The sequence below is a fragment of the Girardinichthys multiradiatus genome, chromosome 23, assembly GCF_021462225.1.
Source record: "Girardinichthys multiradiatus isolate DD_20200921_A chromosome 23, DD_fGirMul_XY1, whole genome shotgun sequence".
Lineage (NCBI taxonomy): Eukaryota > Metazoa > Chordata > Actinopteri > Cyprinodontiformes > Goodeidae > Girardinichthys > Girardinichthys multiradiatus.
The window spans coordinates 12561392-12570877 of record NC_061815.1 but is presented as its reverse complement, the minus strand read 5'-3'; positions in this window follow the sequence as shown (position 1 = coordinate 12570877).

Below are 9486 nucleotides of genomic sequence, written 5' to 3'. Positions count from 1 at the left end.
ACATAAGGCTTATAGCAAGATAGGTACTCATATAAAAGCTGTCTGTAAGCTTGTCATCAGACAGGATTTATTGAGGGACATTTTGAAATCAAGTTGAGGAATATAGGGCGGACATGTTGACTCATGAAGGAGAAATCAAAAGGGAAAGAAGAACAGCCTCAGAGGTCACCACCAGGCCTTAAAACATTTAACATTTGATTGGCAGCTGCATTGCAGATGGAGTCAAGTGAAAGTTAATGTAGAGTTCATGTTGCGGAATGCCAGATGATCTCACTGTTACAAAAATCCCAAACCTGCCTACATACTCTCCCATCTTCTTTTTCTATTGATCCGAATCAGAAGCAGCCGTTATTCAATGGCACTATTTATGACCCAAGCTCTGTTGTTCCTGTTGCAGCAGCTTCCACTGCTACTAATTTCCCTCAGCTTACCATGGAAACTAAACCGATAGCAGCTCCTTGATCCTCTGTGCTCTGCCAGTCCTGCTGCATCTGCCATCTTCAGCTCCGGAGTTCCTACAATAATTCTTCTTTCATTCACAGCTAAATTTAACCGCCAAGCTCGTGTACAAACAGCAGAAAGCTGAAGCGTGGGCTCCAGCACCTGGTCTCCACTGTCACATGCTGGAAAACATCTCACAACGAAGGAGACTGGTGACAAATTAAGGCTGTATGAGCTTTCTTTGTGTCGTGTGATTGAAATTATATAGAAACTGCGCTTTTCATTAGGAATAATCAAACAGTTAAAGGTACGTAATGTTGGTGACATAAAGCTTGTGTTATAGACTTTGGGATTATTTGAATTAATCATTCTTTTGGGGAAATAAATGGCAGAAAACTTAAGTAACTGACAACTAAAATATGAAATATCCTAAGATAAATTTCAGCAGTACAATAAAACAATTCATAAAATTGCTATAGTCTTCTCTAGTCTTCATATAAACACACAGTATCTCCAATAAAGTATAATATATCAGTATATATATATATATATATATATATAGTATATGTCTCTGGTAGCTACTGCATTGCAAATATCCACCAGAACGTTCATAAAAACAAACATTCGTCTGGTGCACGCATAGTGTTACTGTGCTGGCAACTTACTTTTACAAAACCCATATTTGGATATTTGGGAATCAGAAAAGGAAATTGTGGCAAGTTTGTGCCAAATCCAAACCAATCGGCCATTTCATTTTGGCCATGTTGAGTCCACCCCCTCTGATCTACTTTGAAAATTTAGTTTCAGAGCAATAATCCTTTAAAAACAAACAAACAAGCAACGTAAACAGCAGCAAGAAAATGAAGGCTCATGAAAGGTGGGTACATTGTTCCACTGTTGCATCCTGATATTAAAATTACTCGAACCCAATCAACTTTCTTGGGTTTTTCTTCACTGTACCACGTCATGCTGTTGTTTGATTCAACATGCTTTAGTCCTTTGAAACCAACTGAACAGAACGACAAGTGGGTCTGAACCAGGGGTGTCCAAAGTGCGTCCCCCAACCACAATTCAAGGATGGTACAAATTTGGTCCACCAGCACTGAAAGAGATGGACCCTTATTGAAGGCGAAATTCTCACTAACAAATTAAAATCCTAAAATGCAAGATGTTAAATACAACCGATAGTGTTCATCTTATATTAACCTTGTTATCTGTTTTAATTTAAATTTTATATGAAATCATCATTTATCATGACAAAATACAGCAAGCATTTTTAAGAATGCGTTAACTGTCCATGTTGCAGAAAGTAGACAGCAAACCATTTAAATTCTAGACTGAAACAGAAAAGCAGCAGAGCCAAACAAACTAGGAAACTGTATGCCTATTTTTCAATGAGACAAATTAGTGAGATCCTTTCTATATTTTGGATCCACAAAATGTTTCATTAAGATATAGGCTATGTAGTTAATTGTTGAACAAGTTAAAAAAATTTAATTTGGGCCACATGGCAAAATATTCGAACTGGTCTACACATTATCCAGGAAGGTAAATGGAAACTTATTTTGTGCTAAATGGACTTTGTGATCTGCTCTGAAATATATCGGAGCTTCTATTAAGACTAAAATGTTTCATGTATTGACTATTTTGTTGCCTCATTTCAAGTTAATCCTCAGTGTTGACGTGATCATTTCCAGACTGATGAGTTTAATACCATCATTTAATTATATGTCATGTTGTAATTGTGTCGCTATTAGAATTTGATAAAAAAATCTCTCTTGATCCGTTACTTATATCATGCGCCAAGTGTTGTCACTGTACATGTGTCGTGGTCTTTTTTTACTCACTGAATTGTCCTAAAATGGTAAAAAGAAAATTTACTTAGCACAATTGCAAGTTCCATTATTTGTGTGATAAACTGTGAATAGCAGAATGTCATTTGAAGCAAATGGTTACATTCAGAATTAACTTTCTTATTACCCTATTTTCAAATAAGCTAAAGTGAAAAAAAATGATAATTTCTGCTTACAGTAGCTCATATTTGGTATGCAGAAATCACAGTAACAATATATGTCCAAAAGACACCTTGTTACCCTACTTAGACATATGGGAGAGTTTCTTATTTTAACCACTGTCTTATTCATATTCCTCCCGCAGTCTTATCATGTTTCTCTTGCTTACTTTTTAAAGAAACCACAGAACATGCAAAAGTATTTGCATGAGTTAGGATATTAAACAATATCTCAAGCTTTGAACACCTCACACATCCCTTTTCCACCAATGCGATTCGGAGCCCGTACCAGTTCCCGAATTTGATTTCTAACAGGTGACACATATTTCCACTAATGAAAAGGGATTCCATGAACTGTGGTTCAAGACGGGCACCACTGAACACTTGGTCCTTCTGTGTGAACCGCAACATCACCCGTGGGCGGGTCAAAGCTGCAAAGACAAAGAACCCGTATAAACATTATTTATATGTTTGCAAAAACACACTAAAAACACATTGCAAAACTACTCGTTTTTGTTACACACCCGGATGCTAAACATATGCAAATGATAACACTGTACATATTCTTGCATTCAGTCGCCGTCTCCTTTTCCATATTAACTGTAGTTTATGGATGTTCTCTTTTTGCATTAAAAGGAACATTATGCGCAGCTCAGTAAGGTCCGCTGTCTCGCTACCAGGCTGTGTCATGCCCACTGTTAATGACTCATGCTTGGTTCACAAAACTGATGGAAACACCCATCGGTGCTCAACAAAAATGCAAATTACAAAGTCACCCAAACCGAACTGGTTCAAAAATGAGAGTTCTTCCAAGGGAAAAACGCTAACAGAGGACTGTTCAATCTTCTGAAAATTATAAGAGCATGACAAAACCTACCAGGACATAGCAGTCCATCTACACTGACAGGTCAGCCAAGAGGCCCATGGTAATTCTGGAGGAGCTGCAGAAATCCACAGCTCAGGTGGGAGACTCTGTTGACAACTGTTAGTTGGGTACTCTACAAATCTGGCCTTTTTGGAACAGTGTCAAGAAGACATTTATTGTTGAATGAATTGTTTAATTGTGGAATTACTATTTAGAAGTCCTGTTTGTATTTTGCCACAATCCATGTAGATGACAAACATGTGGAAGAAAGCACTCTGGTCAGATGAGACGAAAATAAAATCTTTGACCAGCAGTTACACATGGTGGGAATGTTTTTATTCAGCAGGGACAGGAAAGCATGTTGAAGCTGATGGGAAGACTGATGGTGCTGAAAACAGGGCAATCCCAGGGAAAAACAAATCTTCCAGAAGCTGTAAGAGACTTTATACCTAGGTGGAAGTTTAGCTTCCAGCAGGACTATGACCCTAAACATAGAGTCAGAGTTTCAGTGCAATCATGTTGATGTGTCGACATGGCCCAGTCAAAGTCCAGACATTAGTCCAATTGAGAATCTGTGGCAAGACTTAAAAACTGCTGTTCACAGATGCTCTCCATCCAATCTGTCTGAGCTTGAACTATTTTTGAAAAATGAACAAGTACAAATTTCGACCTTTGCTGTACTAAGCTGGCAGACACTTGAAATAAAAGACTTGCACCTAGAATTGCATTGAAAGGTGATTCTATAAAGCACTCATGGGGGCTGAATAAAAGTGCATGCCACAATAAAAAAAAGGAAAATAAAGCCATGTATAATTTCTTTCTACTATTGTGAACATTTTTACAAGGCGCCTTGGGTTCTGCCTGATGCAAAAATGGCTAAACTACAGAAAAGCTTGTTACCATGACTTTATTCATCTTAAACGTAGCAGATATAAGGGTCATTTTTATTCCTTTTTTGTATTATGGCTTGCTCATATAGTTTATGCAAACAATTATTTTTTCAGTAGAAATAGACAGCAGTTGCTAACTGAAAATTCTTATAAAACATAAGGGTCATATTCTTATCTTTTAATATCACCATGAGCAAATATTACTCACCAAGCCAGAATCAAAAAGCCACATCAGCCCAGTTTTATACAGCCACTGATCACTGGTTAGAAAACAGTAAAACATTAGTGTTGTTTGTACACATCCTTCTTTTTCCTCTGGGTGGAAAATGGCCCTTCTTATATATCAAGTGATTGTCTGATGTGCAGGTCTAGTTTGTCATTTTATTGCTTATTATTTCTAAATTCTGATTGGTTTTATCATTGTAATTATTACCTGGAAGTCGATGGGAGAACAAGTATTTGACACACAAAAAACAAAAACAAAAAACAGAAAATCACATTGTCTGATTTTTAGGTAATTAATTAGCATTTTATTGCATGACATAAGTATTTGAAGATGGATCGTGGCTGGGTCTTCCAGCATGACAACAACCCAAAGCACACACCCAGGGCTACTCGTTTTTGTTACACACCCGGATGCTAAACATATGCAAATGATAACACTGTACATATTCACTGACTGGCTCCGTAAGAAGCAGCTCAAGGTCCTGGAGTGGCCTAGCTAGTCTCCAGACCTAAACCCAGTCAAAAATCTTTAAGGGAGCTGAAAGTCCGTATTGCCCAGCAACAGCCCCAAAACCTGAAGGATTTGGAGAAGATCTATATGGAGGAGTGATCCAAAATCCCTGCTGCAGTGTATGCAAACCTCGTCAAGAACTACAGGAAACGTCTGATATCTGGAATTGCACACAAAGCTTTCTGTACCAAATATTAAGTTTTGTTTTTTCTGATGTATCAAATACTTATGTCATGCAATAAAATGCAAATTAATTATGCATGCTTTGCAAGGGGGAAAACCTGCAAAATCAGCAGCGTGTCAAATACTTCCCACTGTATGTATATATATATATATATATATATATATATATATATATATATATATATATATATATACTTTAGTTATCAGGCTCCTCTCCTGTGGAACCAGATCCCAGTTTTAGTCCGTGAGGCAGACACCCTGTCTACTTTTAAGGCTAGGCTTAAAACTTTCCTTTTTGATAAAGCTTATAGTTAGAGTGGCTTATGTTATCAGGGAGGGAGCCTTCCTCCCTCTCTGTTAGTTGGAGTAACGGGGAGTCAGGTTTAGCCTAAACCGGCTCAGTTATGGTTGAGGTGCAGTCCGACAGAGAGAGGTATCCCAATCATTGTGGTTTTTAGTATAACAATGACCATCAGTGGGACCCTTTGTGAGGTGCCTTGAGACGACATTGTTGTAAATAAGCGCCGTTTAACTAAATAATCTGAACTGAAACTATCTGTGTAGTTATGCTGCTATAGGCTTAGGCTGCTGGAGGACATAATGACCACTTTCACCCTCTTCGCTACATTCTCACACTACTCTCCAATTTTGCATTATTTGCTGTTATTTCAGCTTTTAACTTTGTTCTCTCTTTTCTCTTCCTAGAAGCTACACCTGGCCTGGCTCTGTGTCTACCTGTGACACCTTTCTGGAGAGGGGCATCGTCCGAGCTTCTGCTGGCAACAACTTAATGCTCACCCTCTACCGATGATCCACATAGCCCTGTCTTTCAGTGTTTAACACTTTCTCTCTCCTAGACATGGCTACTGACTGAGCTTCTACTGTGACTAACTCTATGTGCTCTTTTTCAGACTCTATCCTTGAAAACTGGCTCAGAGTTTATCTGTTCTTTCTTTCTAGGTGAAACGACTAAAGGAGCTACATCCATTAACATTTACTTTTCCTTCCCATAGAAAGTACTCCTGGATCATTGTTTCTTTGTTCTCTTTGTGTCTCTGCTCTGTTCTCTCAAACCCACAGTTGGTCGTGGCAGATGGCCGCTCACACTGAGCCTGGTTCTGCTGGAGGTTTCTTCCTGTTAAAAGGGAGTTTTTCCTCTCCACTGTCGCTACATGCATGCTCAGTATGAGGGATTGCTGCAAAGTCAACACCAGTGACTGTCCACTGTCTCTACATGCTCATCCAGGAGGAGGGAATGCTGCAAGTCACTGACTGGATGCAATCTGCTGGGTTTCCTTAGATAGAAAAACTTTTTATCCAGTTTGAATAAATAACTAACTCTGACTGCACTGTTCAATGGTTAGGATTAATTGGAATGTATGTACATGTTGTGAAGTGCCTTGAGACGACATGTGTTGTGAAGTGGCGCTATATAAATAAAAACTTAATTGAATTGAATTTCATTTGCTCTTTAGAAATAATTTTGTTGAACCCATATTTTCTCTTGAACATGAACTTCACTTTTGCTGGTTTATTAAAACAAAACAACAACATGGAGTTTATCTAACATGTTTAATAAGGTTTCCTCCAAACTGGACGTTGGGACTGATAAATAAGACAGATGAAAAAATATTTTTATCCCCCATAGTGCCTGTCGGAATACAGTTCTATACAATCCTGCAGCTTGTGGTCACATAATTTCTGCATGGCATCAGAACTAATTACACAATAGATAAATAAATTTTATGTAGCTAAAAAAGCACAGCAACATTTTTTGCACATTTGTAAAATCATATGTACATCCCAAGGGGCTCAGGTTTATTAATATGGGTGCATTAAATGATGCTTAAATACATGAGTTAATGGAAAAGCTCTGTAATGAATCCTTTGGTGCTGTACTGGTTTTATTATAAAGCCCAGCTGAGATTGTGTACATGTGTTGATGCTTTCATGTACCTTATTGTTATGGATTTTTGGTTTATCTAATGTTGTAAAGATTGCTCTGCCTGGTGCTGAGAGTTTTATCATGATCTCTAAAAATCTCAGGTCCACATTGACGCAAACATTTACCAGGAGATAAGAAGAGGATTTCAACTGGAATCATGTGCTCCATTTACTCTGGGAGGTTTAATGATGAGTGGAGTCTGATCCAGAGAAGGTAAGAAAAGATAAGATAAAATAAATTATTCAAAAGCTCATTCTGAATTTAAATCATTTCATGTATGACTTTGGGATATTTTCAACACAATCCCTGTGACACCATCCATCCATGCATCCATCCATCCATCTTCGCTTAATCTGTGCAGGGTTGGCACTGGTGCCTATTTTCAGTGATCAACGGACACCCTGGGCAAGTTAGCAGTCTATACAAATGTACCTTCAAACTAAAAATGTAATAAGCATTAGGAAAAAATCTGTTTAGTTTTGGTTTAAATAAAATGTATAAAGGGCAATGTATATTGAGTTATAGTAATTATGGGCCATCCTGGAAAGCAAATAAATACTGTTAGTATGACTTTCTTTTAACACAGGGAAATGGATTGTCTACACATAGTCTTTGGAAGTCAGAACATTACAATACTAAACATTTTATTGAAAACATTAAGTCTGAAGAAGACACCTACAGCCCCAGACTCCCTCTAGTGGCTTGTTTTATTTCTTTAGTCAGCAAATATATAAAAAACGACGAAGGTACTCCTCATCTTAAAGCAAAATAAAAATAAAAATTAATCATTTGAGATGCCTGTTTAAGTCACAAAAAATACTACACATTATTTAATTTATACAACTTGTTTCTGAACTAAGACCGCCAATACCAGCATCTTTAAAAAGTGTCCATTCCCATTGAGGTTTAATTCCCACAATGTGAAGAAATGATCTCGCACATTCAATCCCAGTCTTCAATCCATCCAGTGGCTAAACCCATTTCATCCAGTAAATGGTCACTGAGGGCGTGACCTGTGATGCTGAAGGAGGTGTGAGGCACAACTAATTTTTTACATAACATAACGTAACATAAGGTCTCGAACACTTTCCATATTTTTTACTTTAATTGGTTGGTTAGCTATCATATTTTGCATCATATTAACGGGAGTGCGGAACCTGCAGTTTAATCCAGGTCACACCTTCCTGTCTGTGTTAGCCTTCAGTCCACATAATGCGTTATGGGTTATAGTCTGAAACAATCCGTTGACATGACTAAATATATAGGTACAAAATATGTTTAATTTTAAATAATGAATTAAAAGCCAAAATATAACGGCCACTGACAGGTAAAGTGAAAAACACTTAATATCTCGTTATCATGGAACCAGTTGGTGGGTGATATATTTTAGAAAGCAAATAAACATTTTGTCCTCAAAGTCGATGTGTTAAAAGCAGGAAAAATAAACAGAGGTAAGGATCTGTAGCTCAGATTGGTGAAGAAATTGATGCTGGTTCTGATAGAAAGGTGTCAGAACACACAGTGCATACAAAGTGTGTGATCAGGGCTGCATAGCCACTGACCAATCTGGGTGCCCGTTGTGATCATAATGTTATGCCTGATCAGTTTCATTTTTCTACTTGTGGATGTTTTTCCTTCAAAGCCCTTCTGTTTACGTTGAAGCAAAATTAACTGTAGCTGCTCTTGGATTCCACTTTACATTAGAAAGGGACCCATTTCTGTCTTTGTTTTTCAGCATTCAGTGATGAGATTTCTAGTTTTTGCAATGTAGTCTGAAAAAGATTTATATTTATGCAATGCTGTGCAAATTTTACATTTTCCGCTTCTCTTCTTTTTATTAAGTGTTTTAGATAATAAAACGTTTTTTGATATAAAGCCATTGTGTTGCCTGTAAATATTTCCAAATCCTGTTTTTGAAGATTTGACAACCTGTGAAAGTCTCTTAAGATATCAAGCAAACTACATAATTTGTTGGTACTTGGTAGAAAACAATATGAAGAAAATGTAACACTTGCTCACTATTTTTTGTTCTTCTTCTGTTTTTGCTTGTTTTGTCACAATTAAATGTTTCATGTTCATCAAACAAATTTGACCATATAACAAAGATAACCTGAGTAAATATAAAATGTAGTTTTTAAATGATGATTTCATTTATTATTGGAGAAAAGCAAATTGCTTTAATTCAGCCACAATGGAGGGTTTTCGAGCATGAGCAGCGTGTTTGAGGTCATCCTTTTTCTAGACTAAATTTACCAATGAGACCAGGGTGGGGCCAGAGATTTGTCATGGGGGCACAGAATAAAAGAATTAAACAAACAAACAAAAAAGAAAACAGGGCAATATTTCATTGTTTCATATAAGCCAAAGAGCTGCAGGTTACACACCCCTGATGTCGCAGATGAAAACTGTGATCCC